Genomic DNA, 16,038 nt, shown 5'->3' on the forward strand with positions numbered 1-16,038 from the left:
TATGTTGTATGACACAAAAGGAGAATTTGTAGCTCTCCAGGTACAACTAGACAAGAATTTCTGGGGTCCTTTCCATCCAGTTTGCTGATTACAGATATTGGGGATTGTCATTCATCTACATCTGGATGAACCTTCCCATTCTAAGGTCATATCTAAACTGTACATGTGCAGATCAGCAGTACGATGGAGCATCAGCCGAAACCAAGAGAAATGAGTTTTGATTTGCCAAAATACCAAGTCAGGATGCAGGGACGTTGAAATAAATTGGAAGTCAATTTGTGTTACTCTAGCTTCCTGTGCTAATTGGGAATTATGGGTGCCAAGAAAACTGAGGGAAGGGCACCCCCAACATAAGTAGCCTCATGGCTAAGCACTTACTGAAGAGGAATCCAATGGTGCCATATAGTTTTAATCTCAGTAAAACAGACAGGTGAGCATCTGTTTTGTAGCTGCATCTGAAACATATTTGTTCATATGTAAATTTTATTTTTTTAAAGGTAAATCTGGTTTTGTTTATCCTGTTCAGAATCAGACACTGGAACCAGCTCTTGGAAATGCTGCAGTTAACAAGTTTTCTGTCAGGGTACCAAGTAGCATCCAAAAGTAAATCAGAGTCCAAGGCAAAGTATTGCTTAAAGTTCCAATTTATTAAGAGAACCATGTTGGCACATCTGGGAAAACCCAAATCTGAAAGCTTCCTGGTTTTCCCCACCCAGTTGAAAGTTCAAGATCTTGTCCCCACATCCATAAGTCCATCATATGGTCCAATCTCCCACTGCCATGCTGGCAGTTCCACTCATCCAATTCCAGTCAGGTGCAGAGGTGCAAAGACAAAGGATGACCTTGGCTTTCTAGAAAGAATTTTGTTATGGCTACATATCACCCAACTCTGTATAATCCCCCCTCATATTTTCCCACAATAGAAAATGCATAGCAGAATAATAGAAAATGTGGCAGGCCAAAGATCTAAAAAAAACCTGCAGGCCTGACAGATGAATTGTTTAGATTTGTCCTCCACATTGCTTTCTCCACTAAAGTCTCCATAATGAGAAGGTGGAAGCGACGGCCTTCTGGGTTGGGTAAGAATGGCTTCCTCTTCATGATGCTCTACTGATGCTCTTTGGGATCAGGAAGCAGAGTTGCAGCCTCATAATCCATCCTGGATGGAAGGATGGTCAAGCTGCAGGGAAGTGCAGGCAGTGGATAAGTAGAGTTAAGCTGATAAGCAGGGATTATCCAGCAAATATGGCTCCACATTAAAAACAAGTTGTTTTCGGACTAAAAAATCAAGATGACTATAAGTTATAAATTGTGTTGGCTCCAATTTAAGAAAAAAAGAAGTTGATATAGTATAGGGCTTTGTTTGCAAGTATGTCCAACCTATTGATAAAAAAGCAAGAATAAATTGGGTAAAAGTGAATGTTACGCAGAACTAGAATTGGTGACAACATGCTCCTTCCTTCCTTCCTTCCTTCCTTCCTTCCTTCCTTCCTTCCTTCCTTCCTTCCTCTTCCTTCCTTCCTCTTGCCCATTCACCCCTTTCTTCCATCCTCCCTATGATCCATCTATCCATCTTTTTATTTATTTCCTTCCTTCCTTCCTTCCTTCCTTCCTTCCTTCCCTCCCTCCCCTTGTTGCTTTCTGATCTTGCAGACATTTCAGAACCCAACTAGCTAATATCATTAGTCTTCCTTCCTTCCTTCCTTCCTTCCTTCCTTCCTTCCTTCCTTCCTTCCTTCCTTCCTTCCTTCCTTCCTTCCATCGGTCACTCTATCAGTGCATCTAGTCTCATAGCAAAAATAGAAAGAAGTTCCAGAAAGAAATGTCTATGGAGATTCTCAGTCATCCAGGTCATGGTTGTCCCCAAAGTGCATCTTCAGAGCTGAAGAAGCTTCTTGGTTGAGAAGCGAAAGGTCTTCTTACTCTGGGCCTGGGTTCAACAACCTGCAGTTCTGGAGCCACATGTGGCTCTTTCATTCCTCTGCTGCGGCTCCCTATCACCAGTCAGCTCCACAATTGATAGGGCTTTTGGTTAGGACAGGTACAGGAAAAAGGACACCGTGTTAGGAGGAGACTCTATGGTGGGGGAACCAGACTTCCGGTCGGCTTCAGAATTGAACAAGGGGCTTCCGGTTACGACCTTTGTGGCTCTTTTCTCCATTTATTCTCTCACTTTCTTAGCTTGGTGCCTTTGAAAAGCCTGGGAGAAGGAACGCTTGTGGTGGGCTCTGTCTAGCCCTCCTCCTGACTGTATCAAGCATGCAAGGAGTTAACTATCATCTCTTTTTTTAAATGATTTTTTTTTTCTGTCTTTCAGTTCCTGACACCCCATCTGTTCCTAGACACCACCCTTAATTCTTCCCACTTCAGGGAGAGCAGCACAATACTTTGGAATTTTAACCATCCTGAACAGATTGGAGGCCGCATATGGGCAAGAGGATTAAAAATTCAATCACATTCGCTACCCGAGTCCTGCATTAGAAGCCTCAGGGCTGGCACTATGAATATTTTGTTCAACGTGGATATTAAGTAGTTGCCAATCCTTTTTCCTTCCCTGGGGACCTGTAGACAAAATTGTACTTCATTTCAAAAATTTAACAAATATGTTCAAATCCCACCTAGCAGATGCTGTGGATTTGGCTGCCTGCAGTAAGGGCGAGTCACACAGGGTCCCAGGGATTGAAATGCAGGGGCTAAGAAGCCCGTTTTGTGAAAGACAAAGGCTGTGAGGACAAGGAATAGAAATAGTCTTTATACGAATATTAGGGTTTGAATCGGCCTTTGGGACACTGCAGTCCATTATCATTTCTTCCCTCTGTTGTATAGTGTTCACTATCAGATGATTTGCATTAGCTGCAGCAATAATGAGAAAGGTTCCCTGGTAAATCGGTATTTGCATCTCATTCAAACTGGAAAAGATTTTGAGACGTCTTACATTTAAAGGGATGTCCACATCACACATCCTTCTCTGAAATTGGGATAGGATAGGATTGGATAGAATAGAATATTAGAATGGAATGGAATAGGATAGAAATGTATTTAGAATACAATAGAATAGAAATTTATTTAGAATAGAGTAGAATAGAACAGAACAGGATTAGAACAGAATTAGAATAGAACAAAATAAGAATAGAATAGGATAGAATAGAACAGAACAGAATTAGAATAGAACAGAATAAGAATAGAATAAAATAAAACAGAACAGAATTAGAATAGAATAAGATCAAAATAGGATAGGATAGAATAGAACAGAATAAGAATAGAATAAAATAGAACAGAATAAGAACAGAACAGAATAGAATAAAAAAGAACAGAATTAGAATAAATAAGATCAGTATAGGATAAGATAGAATAGGATAGAATAGAATAGAACAGAACAGAATTAGAATAGAATAAGAACAGGATAGGATAGGATAGGACAGGATTTAAAGCTTCTCTGAAAAAAATAGGAACTCATTCATTATCATGACAGAATCAGCATGAGATAGGATAGTTACAAGCCAGTTAACACACTTTTGGTCCCTAAAGTAGCAGGAACTCATGACAAAGACCAACCTGGAGTTGCAAACATCTGGAGATATTTCTGCTTTTATGGGAGGCCAGGCTCCAAGGGCAATTCAGAGACTCACAGAATGAGGGTGAAATTTCATATCTTTTCTAACAATGCCTGAGATAGTTTGGAAGCTATATCCAACTTCAGTGAGAACATAAGCCATGGGTATCAGGTTGCATTTGCAAAATGCACTTTGGCTATATAGTTCCAGCAGACTCACCTACAAAAAATAATGTTAGAAATAAGCGAAGGGGGAATAGTATTATATACATTTTTATATAACAAAATGAAAATAATAACAAGAGAAAATGTGGAATGATTGAACAACATTCGACTGAAACCTAATATAATTCTCCAAGGCACCTGAGGGTAGAACAAGAAGCAATAGGTGGAAACTAATCAAGGAGAGAAGCAACTTAGAACTAAGGAGAATTTTCCTGACAGTTAGAACGATTGATCAGTGGAACAACTTGCCTCCAGAAGTTGTGAATGCCCCAGCACTGGAAGTCTTTAAGAAGATGTTGGATAGGCATTTGTCTGGAACAATATAGGGTTTCCTGCCTAGGCAGGGGGTTGGACTAGAAGACCTCCAAGGTCCCTTCCAACTCTGCTATTGTATTGTATAAATGTGTATTATTATTAGAAATACGTAAGTTGATTGAATGTAATAATTGATTAATTTTATTAGTTTTATTTGTATTAGAATGTATGACACCCAGGTGCCACTGTTCACACATTGATTTGAGATATTTATAAAATAAAATAAAAAAAACTTAAAATAATAATAGTAAAAAATAATGTTTCTGTGAGCAACCGCTCTGAACTGACTACAGCCTTGTCCATCAAGAGATTACATTTCTTCTCTTTGCAACAATTACATCATTACACATTCCTTATTCCACTTATTGGTGTTGGTTAATAACAACCACAAACAGGTGGCACAGTAACGGCATTGTTGCACAAGAAGGCCTCAATAGTCCAGTTAAGAACCTGACAGAGTAAAGGACCAGCATCTACCTTTAGGTGTTGGAAGGAGCAATGAGTTAAAAAGTGTATGTTAGCTGAAATCTTGAAACTCAAACCCAAATTAGGGAATTGGGGACTGCTAATATAATAGAATAGAATAACAGAGTTGGAAGGGATCCTGGAGGTCTTCTAGTCCAACCCCCTGCCTAGACAGGAACCCCTATACCATTTTAGACAATTGGTTATCCACTATCTTCTTATAAACTTCCAGTGTTGGAGCATTCACAACTTCTGGAGGCAAGTTGTTCCACGGATTAATTGTTCTAACTGGCAGGAAATTTCTCCTTAGTTGTAAGATTTCTCCTCAGTTCTAATGGAAGAAGGCTAGGACAAAAATTGCATAAAATTATAGCAGGGTTTGCGGAAATACCATCCCGAAAATACACCAGTTCAGAGTTGAAAAGAGATAACCACAACAACAGAAAAGGAAAGAAGAGAGCAGGAGAGGAGAGGAAAAGTGGGAGAAAGAAGAAAGAGTAAAAGGAGAGGAAGAAGGGATAGAAAGAGAAGGAAAGAGGGCAGGAAGAGGAAGAGGGGAGTAGGGGAGAGGCAAGGGAAGAAGGAAAGGGAAAGGAGAGGAGGAAGGAAGGAAGTAGAGAAGGGAGGGAAAGTGAAAAGAAAAAATAGGGTGATGATTAACACAAAATAGGTTTATGGGATGGCAAGTAAAGCAACCCAGAATGTATATTTTAACCCTTTATATGGAAAAACAAATACGTAAAAGTGATAAAGATAAATAAGAATAATCGATGTGAATGTATACCTATAACTGTATGTAAGAGAATAAAAAAAAAAAAGAATTGAGCAGTGACTGTATAAGGTGCAGCCCAATAGCATCTCCATCTCTCAAGGGTTTTGTTGCCCTTCAAACAACCTTCTCTTTCAAATGTGCAAATGCATCTCAACGCCCCCAATTTATTTTCCTGTTTTAAGAAGGGGGGGGGGGCGTAGGTTTCCAATTATTTCTTGTGGAGTTTGACAGCCCACACCAGCTTGTCGCTACCACCTGCAAGGAGCCCACAGCAAGCGCTCCTATTCTGAAGGTTAGTTCTGTTTCTCCCTTGTCTTTCTATTCCCTGTTTCCCCTCAGTCTTCATTATCCCTTCCCTTGTACAGATGGCTCCTTTCTGACAGTTCTTTTCCCATTAGTGGTTAATTGCAAAGGTCACTCCGTTGGCCCTTCAGCATTCGGAGATCAGGATTCGGACAATAAAACTGCTGCATGCTAAAAAAGAGGACGGTGTCAGATGTGAGCCAGGGCATGGAAGATGGAGGGAAAAGACCTGACCACTTTCTGCACAGGGTGAGGCAGTTGTGAAGATGCTGGACCATCACAGAATGACAGAATAACAGAGTTGGAAGGGACCTTGGAGGTCTTCTAGTCCAACCCACTGCTCAAGCAGGAGTCTCTCTACTATTCCAGACAGATGACTATTCATTAGGGGAGCCTTTGGTTAAAGCCAAGTCAGCTATGGGGACACTTTGGGTGGTCTTTCTCAATCCACTTCACAGGTTTAATGTGATGGTGGTAAAATGAAAGGAGAGAGAGGGAGAGAGGGAGGGAGGGAAGAAGAGAGAGGGAGAGACAGGGAGGGAGAAAGAGAGAGAGGGAGGAATAGGGGGAGAGAGAGAGGAAGGAAGAGAGGGAGAGGGAGGGAGGAAGGAAGAGAGGGAGGAAGGAAGGGAGAGAGAGAGGGAGGAAGGAAGAGAGGGAGAGAGGGAGGAAGGAAGAGAGGGAGAGAGGGAGGGAGAAAGAGAGGGAAAGAGGGAGGGAGGAAGAGGGAGAAAGAGGGAGAGGAAGAGAGGGAAGGAGGAAGAGAGGTGGAGAGATGGGGGAGAGAGGGAGAGGGGGGGGAGACAGAGAGAGGAAGGTAGAGATAGGGAGAGAAAGATTTGTTTGTTTTGGTTAAAGCTTATTCTGCCAGAGAGAAAGAGAAGGAGCAGCAGGAGCTCTTTGGTGTCTTCCCTTTCTCTTCTCTTCCCTTGCACATCGTCTCTGCAATTGATGGCAGCTCAGGAGGGCCGAATCTTTGCATCTGGGATCATCAGGCACACCTGAACACCTCCATGTTCCTCCTCCTGATCTGATAAAGCCCACCTCGCAGACAGGGGCTGCTTTTGTCCTTGGGCTACCTAAACCATTGCATTTATTACCCATCACGTATAACAAACCCAGAGAGGACGTGATTTTCCCAGGCCTGTGTAGACATCATAAACAATAAATGAACAAATGGCTAGCTGTTGGAAGTTGTAGCAAACAGGCCCCCAAAATTTTCAAAATAAATGGAGGCTTTAGCAGTAAAAGATGCAGCTAAAGCAAAACCCCATTTAATACAGGGTTTTTTGTGTTTTTTTTGCAACTTGGCCACTTGAAGACTCAGTTGAACTTGAAGCACATTGTCTGAAAGCAACACAGAGTTAACAGATTTTGTTTTCATTCATCTGGTTTAATCATAATTAACATTCTTTAGAAAAAAAGGGGGGGAAACAACTTTTGGCAGGCATGTCCTGAATGTCACTAGATGTTCCCATTCCTGACTGTTACTAAATTCCCTCTTAGCCGAGGGTCTTATGAACCTTGAACCAAACATGGTCAACACGTTACACTCGCGTCTTCAGAAAATGCCATACAGTTTGATATTTAGCTTTTATTTGCTCCATCTGTTCCTGTTGAGCAAATTCTGAAGGAAAAAAAAAGCATTGCTTATTAAAACCCTTGATCCCCCAAACAGAGCTAGATAATATTGCATTAATCTCTGAGTTTAATGCCTTATGAAGCCATGCCTGCCATTTTTTGCTGCATTGTTTTTAAAAACTGGAAGGAAGAAACTCAAGCTGCTTCACGTACATGATGAAGCTGCTGGATTTGGAAAGCAGTGCTGAACCCTTTTATTCCTAAAAAGATAATGGCTTTTGACCGCATGTGGCTTAGCTAGAGAAACTAAATCCCCTCCCCACAAACATCTAAGAGGCATTGAAACATTTTTAAAAATAGCCCTAATAAATTCAGTGCAGTAAAACTATAGTTCCTACATCTGCTAAATTTTAACTGAAAAAGGGTGCATGCAAGGCGAGCTAGTAGCGACTAATCCACGGTGCCACGCAGCCACTGACGAAGTACTGACTTGGTGGTTTAAAATGGGAAGGGGCATTTTATGTTAATGCCCAGTGCTAAGACGGCGCAGGTGCTGAGATTCATTGGGACCCCGAGTTTCCTCCCCCCCCAAAAAAATTACAGCAAGTCCTCTTAGGAAAATGAGACAAAGAAATCTGGGATAAATAAGTTCTTAAGCTTGATCAGTTCTAGATAACCAAAGAAATCACCCCTTGTCATCATCAGAAGGCTGCTGCTGCTGTTTCTCCTGATCCAGTGCAGCTGTCCCCTAACAGCTGTTGGAAGAAATGTCCAATTGGGGAGAAAGATACTGGAAACATGGAGGCTGATTGGAAAGATGGTTTAATGGTGAACAGGAGCAGAGGTGATATTAAACCGGTTTGGGCAAACCGATAGTGGAGATCGCCCGCCTGCCTACCCTCTGCTCTATGCAGTCCTATTTAGCTACGTTTTTGAGGCCGGGCGCATGTGTGGAAGGTACATGTGCAAGCAAAGCACATGCACGGAAGGTGCGCGCATGGGATGAACCAGTGGTAAAAAAGAAGTGAAACCTACTGCTGGACAGGGCCACGTGGTTTGAGGTCCTGGGCAATCAAGCACGTGGATGACAGATAGAGAGATTTATATCCCCTTTGGGCTTTGAACTTGCTTCCTGTTCTCGTGAAAGAAAGGCACTCTGACCCATGTGGCCATATAGGGGTAACTTTGTAGGTTGTCTTGAGTCCCAGGCTTGGTTGAATCTTGCTGGGTGATGTAATGCAGGGGCTTTGGGCAATTCCTATTATGGCTTTGTCCTGTTTTGGATCTGGAGTGAGGGCTAATCCTATCACCCAGGAGCAGAAGGCCTTTTGTCTTGTAGATAAGCTGGCACCAAAATATCTGCTGGGGATGAGTTTCTGTGTCCCTTAAGATTTCTATTTCTCTTTTAGGGGAAATATTCTGCCTTTCTAATATTTCCTAGAATATTTCATTCTCCTAGGAGAGGGGTGGGTACTAACTTCCTAAACAGCTAATCACAGGAAGGAACAATTACATTTCTCCTCTAGCCACAGTGTAGGCTGCGTGGGTGTCCCAGTGTAATAAAAAAAACCTTCACCTCCTCTCCAAACAAAATCCAAAGGAAACACTTGCATGTTCTACATGGTTGTCTGGCCAGAAGCCAAAGAAGACTCGGTTCCTGGCATCTTCTCTGAGTTGTGGTCTGCAGATGGAAGCGGGCAGGTCTGCTCTGGACAAACTGGGGAGGAAATACAGGGGCAGCCACATGTCCCAAGGCCCAGCAGAGGCCCACGGTTTAAAGACAGAGGCCTGCAGAGGGGGTGTCCACAAGACATGGTGAAAAAGGTCCGGATATTTTTATTTTGAAGATCATGGCTACGACCTTGGTTCTTTGGACTGCATTCTTCTTTAGACCATCTGGTCTGAAGAGGCCATTTTGCAGAGTGGGTGTTGTGCCAGTGGCCAGCAGAGCTGGCAGCAGAGTCAGACAGTGAGGAGGTTGGGGAGGAACATGGGCCAATCCTGGAGTCTGGGGAAGGCTCGGACAAGGGCTCTGCGTCGGAGGCAAAGAGGGGGCCAGGGCCATCTGGTAGTTATGTGCTGCCTCTGGAGCCTCCGGAGTCTGACATCAGCGAGGCAGAAGAACCACAGGAGCCTGTTCCCAGTGTGCGCATGCACAGAGCTGCAAGAAGGCAAGAACAATTAAGAAAACAGGGTCGACTTGGGAATAAGGCTTGGAGATGACTGGCCCCTCCCGTAAGACATCAAAGAGGAGCGAACAGGACGTGAGTTTTTGCAGGAAGCAATTTGTTCATCTGGTCGTTCATGCTTTGAAAAGTTCTGTTTGATTCTGTGCTAAGTTTGGCCTTGCTCTGCATTTGGCAATTAGGTCTGTGGCAGTGTTCCCAGGGAGATAAAGTGAGTGTTTAGCAACATTCCCCTAAAAGACTGTGGCAACTCGAGCAGACATCTGTTGGAAGTTTGTGAAGTCTTGTGGGCTGTGAATGACCATCATTTATAGCCGTATGAATAAAAGAGGGGTTTTGGGACTAAGATTGTGATTTATGCTTTCTCAGGAAACCTTGGTCAGAACAGTGGGGTCGCACTCACGCCTCAAACCCAGCACATCTTAGCACTTCGGTGAGCAGCTCAAAGCCTACAGAGCTTGTTCCAAGTTCTGCCCTTGTTATAATCCCTACAAAGATGATACAGAGAAGACGGTCCTTCACTCCCTTTATTTAAAGAAACTAATGCTGCACATCAGTCTGGTTCGTTCAACTCATATTTTCCTTGCTCTGTTCTTTATCTATGGCATCCTATGGGCTCTTGAAAGAAGACAGAGAAATTAAAATGTTCATGCTCCACTTGGTGGCATATAACATCTGCCACCCACCACCACCCTCCCCCCACCCCTCAGCGTAATAATTTCTCACCTGCCTCTCCAGGCTCATTTCTCTTTCTGCTGCTATTCCAGCTTATTTTCCTTGTAGCCAGCAGAGGATGCAATGTGCAAACTTCAGGAAGGGAAATCTGATTTTTAATACCGCATTGTCGGGTGATGTGACGCCGCACATTAAACAGCATTAAAAGGGTTCACGCAAAAGCTACATTTCTGCATAGCAAGAAGCCCAGAATGATTAGGCATGTAGATATTCTTAAATGGTCGTGCTATGCAAATGGCTTCTATGTTCTGCAGTTAAAAGCAGCTAATTAAATTAAAGCCCTTGATGTCTTTTTGCAAATGTTTGAGTTTGTTATTCCCTAATCAGTTGGGGATGGAGCACTGAGAAGAGAATGACTGTAGCACATTGAATCTTGCTGGCTGAGGGCTGCACTCAGCACAAATCCAAATATTCTAATTATCTTAAGTGGAAAGCTGTTAGCGAAGGGATTGCAAGCTCAGATACAAAGGGATCCATTTCAAGTGGGAAACAAATGCATAACTACCCATGTGGTTTGAAACGTCCCCTGTTCACAAGATGAAACTGATTTGGCCTCTAGTGTAGTCTTGTTTTCTTTGGCATTCCTGCAGCACAAACACACCCAACCCACAGCAGTTCTGTGAATCAAAGAAGCCATTTATCCTTTATTACAATAAACAATTACAATATACGGGAGTTCATTCTTCTAAGTTTCTCCCTTTGAGAAGTTCACCTCTGTAGTTCCCTCGCCGCAGAGAGGAAGTGGTTTGCAAAATATATCCTTTTGCTTCCCAGTCTAGCCTACAGCACTGGAATATCCTGTTATGTCCTCACCCAAATATTATCCTGCCCTGCGGGGTACCATCCCAGCCAGTAATTTGGATGGTCCCAACCCTGGTAGTCTTTCACAAGGCACCAAGGACTGGTTGCTCCTCAGGCATCATTCAGAGGGTGAAATGAGCTTTGTGGTTGTAGTGAAACACGGGTGAAATCTAACCGCCTTTATCTTTCTGAGATCTACGAAGGTTGGCTAGCTCCTGCCATCCAGCTCAGTGCTCATCTCAGTGGGAGGATCCTTGCAATGTCCCTAGTGAACAGGACTTCTGAGAGATACAGTCTGAAATACAGTTCTGAAACCCACGCCGGAAGATCTTTTCAATTGGAGAGAACAGCAAAGCATAATCAGCAACTAGCACTGATGATGTTAGCTGGTTGGGTAATGAAATATCTCCAAGAAAACTACTAAGCTCAGAGAACATCTGTCTGACCTTGATCACCAAGACCTAATGGATTACATCCCAGAGATAAGAAGCTGCCAGATGTTATCTCAGAACCATTGCATCATATCTTGTATCATTGTATTGCCGTATATTTTGGACTATAAGATGCACCTTTTTCCCTCAAAAAAGACTGTGAAAATCTGGGTGTGTCTTATACTCTGAATACAGCTTTTTTGGCCTCCCCAAACCCCACCCTCTTTGCAAAAATGGCTGTGCATAACCTTTAGGAGTGCTCCAGAGTGTTCCTGGGAGCTGGGGAGGGCAAAAATGAACAAAAAATGGGCTGTTTTTGCTCATTTTTGCTCCCTCCTCAGCCCCCAGGAGCACTCTACAAGCCTCCTAAAGGCTATGCATGCCCTTTTTTGGACAAAAAACAGGCCCGTTTTGGGGAGCTCTGCAGAGTGCAAAAACTTTTTTAAAAAATTTGCCTCTTCAAAATCTTGGTGCGTCTTATATTCCAAAAAATACAGTATATTTTATATCATTGGGGAACTACCAGAAAATTGGAAAAAAGCTGATGTGGTTCCCATCTTCAAAAAACCGGGGTGGGGGGGTGGGGGGGGGACAGAACCAGGAATCTACAGACCAATCAGCCTAGCATCAATAGCTGGGAAGATACTGGAAAAGATAATCAAAAAATAGATCTGCAAACATCTAGAAACAAATAAAGTTATAACTAATAGTCAGTGCAGGTTTGTTAAAAACAGGTCACGCCAAATCAATCTTATTTCATTCTTTGACAAAGTGACTAAATTAGTAGACCACAAAATGTCGTGGACAAAGTATATTTGGGGTTGCAAGGCATTTGACAAAGTAGACCACAACCTACTTTTTAATAAGCTATAAAAATGTGGGATAGACAGCATCACCACCTGATGGATTTGTAACCGGATGGCAAACCATACTTAACAAGTAGTCCTTAATGGTACTACATCTACATGGAGGGAAGTAAGCAATGGGATACCACAAGTTTCTGTCTTAGGCCCAGTATTCTTCAATATCTTCATAAATGACTTAGATAAGGGAATAGAAGGGGAACTCATCAAATTTGCAGATGTCATTAAGCTGGGTGGGGTGGGTGGGGGAATCCAGAAGACAAGTTCAGGATCCAAAAAGATCTTGATAGACTTGAATAATGGGTCCTATCCAACAAAATGAAATTTAATGTGGAGAAAAGCAAGGTTTTACACCTGAGCGGGAAAACCTACGAGTACAGATTAGGCAAAACCTGGCTCAAAAACAGTAGCTGTGAGAGGGACGTTGGAGTCCTAGTGGACAATCACTTAAACATGAGCCAGCAGTGTACGGTAGCAACCAAAAAAGTGAATACAATCCTTGGTTGTATAAACAGGGGCATAGAATCAAAATCACATTAAATATTAGTAACACTTTATAAAGTCTTAGTAAGGCCACACCTGGAATACTGCATCCAGTTTTGGGCACCAATTACAAAAAAGATGTAGAGACTTTGCAAAAAGTGCAAAGAAGAGCAATTAAGGTGATTAAAAGCCTGAAAACTAAAACATATGAAGAATGGTTGCAGGATTTGATTTGGAGAGTCTAGAGAAAAGAAGGACTAATGGGGACATGATAACAGTATTCCCATATTTGAGAGGCTGCCACAAAGAAGAGGGGGTTAACTTATTTTCCCAAGCACCAGAGGGCTGGACAAGAAACAATGGATGGAAACTAATCAAGAAGAGAAGCAACCTGGAATTAAGGAGACATTTCCTAACAGTGAGGACAATTAACCAGTGGAACAGCTTGACTTTAAAGGTTGTGCATGTTAATTGCAGGAGGTTTTTAAGAAAAGACAGTCACTTGTCTGAAATGATATATGACATGTTTTCAGGACATGCCACATTTTTTGGGTGGGCAAAAATATAAGCCCTCCCCTGAAAACAAGCCCCCTGGACAACCCACCCTTCCGGCCTGGAAGAGCGCTGCTCACCGACCTAGCGGTATCCCAAAGGCGCCAAGCCATGGGAATGTTGGGGGGGGGGGGGAAAGGCGCTCGCCTCAGGGTCGAAAAGCTGTGTTGCACTGTCCCAGCCACAGTCTTCCGGCAGTGGCTGCTCTGGGAGTACACTCTATGGTTGTAGGCAGGCTGCCGGCAGAGCGTACTCCCAGAGCGTACAACCATAGAGTGTACTCCCAGAGTGGCCACTGCCAGAAGACTTGGCATCCTAACTCCATGGTTTGGAAGCCACAAAAAAAGCCATGCTGGGACGGTGGGAGTGGTGGAGGGCGACGGCAACGGAGATGCCCTGGCTCTGCAGGGAGAGTTAGATCAGGGCATTGTGAGGCTGGGAGGCATGCGAGTGGGAAGCGGAAAAGCCGCTAGCGCAACCCCCCTCTCCAGCCGTGCAGAGCCCCATTCACTGACCTAGGGGCATTTCAAAGGCGTCAAGTCGCGGGACCTGGCAAATAGGCCCTCCCACGGCTTGGCGATACTCCTAGGTCAGTGAATGGCGCTGTGCCCGGTTGGAAATGGGGTTTGCTGGGTGGCTGCTCGTGAGCATGGTCACTTCATGGCTGCTGTGTTGCACTACTGCGACAGCGCAACACAACCATTTGACCCCGAGGCTGTGCCCTGCTCTTTGGGAGCCCACTCGCAAGACAGCAGCTGCCCGGCAATCCCAAAACAATAAGCCCTCCCCTGATAATAAGGCCCAAGCCATATTTTGTGGGTCAAAAGAAAATAAGGCCCTGTCTTATTTTTGGAGAAACACAGTAGGATCTCCTGCTTGAGCAGGGGACTAGACTAGAAGACCTTCAAGGTCCCTTCCAGCTCTATTCTGATTATATTGATTGAAAGAACACCTAAGAACCTAAGCTACAAATATTCTCCTTTATTACATCAACAACATCATACATTCTGCTCTATAGAAAGAGGGGTAGGCAGCTTTTTTTTTAGCCAATTAATTTATTTGAAGGTAACTTTCCTATCAATTCTCCCTTTCCTTTTCCTCTCCAACCTACCTAATTATAGACATTTAGCATAAATGAGCAATTATTTTTACAGAGATCTGGAAGCAATTCCCAACCATATCTCAAGGAACACCAAGGAATTTTGTACTGCAATTAGGGGTTACTGACATGCTGTTCCAGCTGAAATACTAGCTTTTCCTCCCCTCCTTCCCCATATTATCTTCACATAAAAGGAAAAAACTGATGATGTGTAGAAGTGGAGCCTGTATATATATATATATATAAAAAGAGGTAACTATCCAATTCAGCCATCACAAAATGCAGTGAAATATGAAAATATTCAAATCTAGACTTTTTAAGTGTTCATTGCTCCATAGAGAAAGAGGGAATGAGAGACAAGAAGCCACAACCAGCAGCAAAGTGGTGTCAGAGTACCAAGTAACTGCCCCAATGTAGCCTGTCAACACTGGAACCATCTTAGACCATCTTCGGGATTGCCAGGTGGATGGACTCAGTTCCAGAGGTGTTGGGTATTATTACAGGTTGCAGAGGCTTTGAAAGATCTGAAGGACCAGTTGAGAGACTGACTGTCCTGGAGACGCTCTACCTGTACGACTGCTACCAGTTGACATTGATTTGAGGCACCTAATCAGTTAATCAGTAGTTGCCCCACAGTATAGATTTTAAAGGCTAATTTAATATGTACTTCTTTTTACAAACTGTGCAATATTTTAAGTTAAAGGTTCCCCTTGCACATACGTGCTAGTTGGTCCCGATTCTAGGGGGCGGCGCTCAAGTCAATTTCTAAGCCAAAGAGCCAGCACTGTCCAAAGACGTCTCCATGGTCATGTGGCTGGCATGACTAAACGCCAAAGGCACATGGAACACTGTTACCTTCCCACCAAAAGTGGTTCCTATTTTTCTACTTGCATTTTTACATGCTTTGGAACTGCTAGGTTGACAGAAGCTGGGACTCTAATGAAATGAACTAATTGTCTCCTGCAAACTCCCCTCCCTTTTCACTCACCTTTTATTTCCTCTGAGAGGGGCCATTCATCATCCACCTGTGGCTTTACTCCCAAGTCGACCCTTGTTCCTTAGCTGTTCCCTTTTATTGGCAGCTCTGCGCCCGCGCACACTGGAAACAGGCTCCAGCTGTTATCCTGCCCCACTGATATCCGACTCCAAAGGCAGCTGATAACTGTCAGACAGCACTGGCCCTCTTTCTGCCTCCGACACAGAGCCCTCATCATAGCATTCCCCAGAGTCCAGGACTGGCCCATGTTCCTCCCCAACCTCCTCACTGTCCGAATCTGCTGCCAGATCTGCTGGCGGGCCACAACAGGTTATAGTTATTCATGCTTCTCCAAGGTGGTTAAACAATTGCTCCTCCCTCTGCTAATTTTGCATGATTCTGAATTGATTGTTTTTCTCCTCACCTGACTCTATTTTTTTAGTCTGCCACTGATTTTTGTGGTGACTAAAAAAAAAAAAAAACAGGTGGCCCAATGAAATGAATGGTAGAACAGGAAACCTGAAAGCTACATGGTGAAGGTCATGCTAAAGATAATAGCAGCCTGATATTTCACATGATGGTGATGGTGATAACCAAAGCAAGAGTGCTCTGGCGTTGCAGCAGAACACGTTTGTTAAAGGTTGTATCTGAATTCCAGATCTGGATACAATTGACTTACAACTACAATTGAGCCCAAT

The 16,038-nt window shown here is 43.3% G+C and overlaps 1 long non-coding RNA gene across 2 annotated transcripts; it reads right to left on the reverse strand.

The window, feature by feature from the left end:
- Positions 1–637: 637 nt before the first annotated feature.
- LOC148042518 (uncharacterized) lies at positions 638–15,424 on the reverse strand. Of its 2 annotated transcripts, none has more exons than XR_015695144.1 (3): positions 15,353–15,424; positions 3,556–3,773; positions 638–1,180 (listed from the first exon to the last, which is right to left on the reverse strand). It is a non-coding gene; the product is annotated as an uncharacterized LOC148042518 (long non-coding RNA). The 2 variants fall into 2 exon arrangements; XR_015695145.1 differs by lacking the exon at positions 15,353–15,424 and adding an exon at positions 7,904–8,628.
- Between the last annotated feature and the right edge of the window lie 614 nt (positions 15,425–16,038).

This window comes from Thamnophis sirtalis, unplaced genomic scaffold (assembly GCF_051295495.1).
Source record: "Thamnophis sirtalis isolate CommonGarterSnake01/CBP01778 unplaced genomic scaffold, rThaSir2_p1.2 scaffold_15, whole genome shotgun sequence".
Lineage (NCBI taxonomy): Eukaryota > Metazoa > Chordata > Lepidosauria > Squamata > Natricidae > Thamnophis > Thamnophis sirtalis.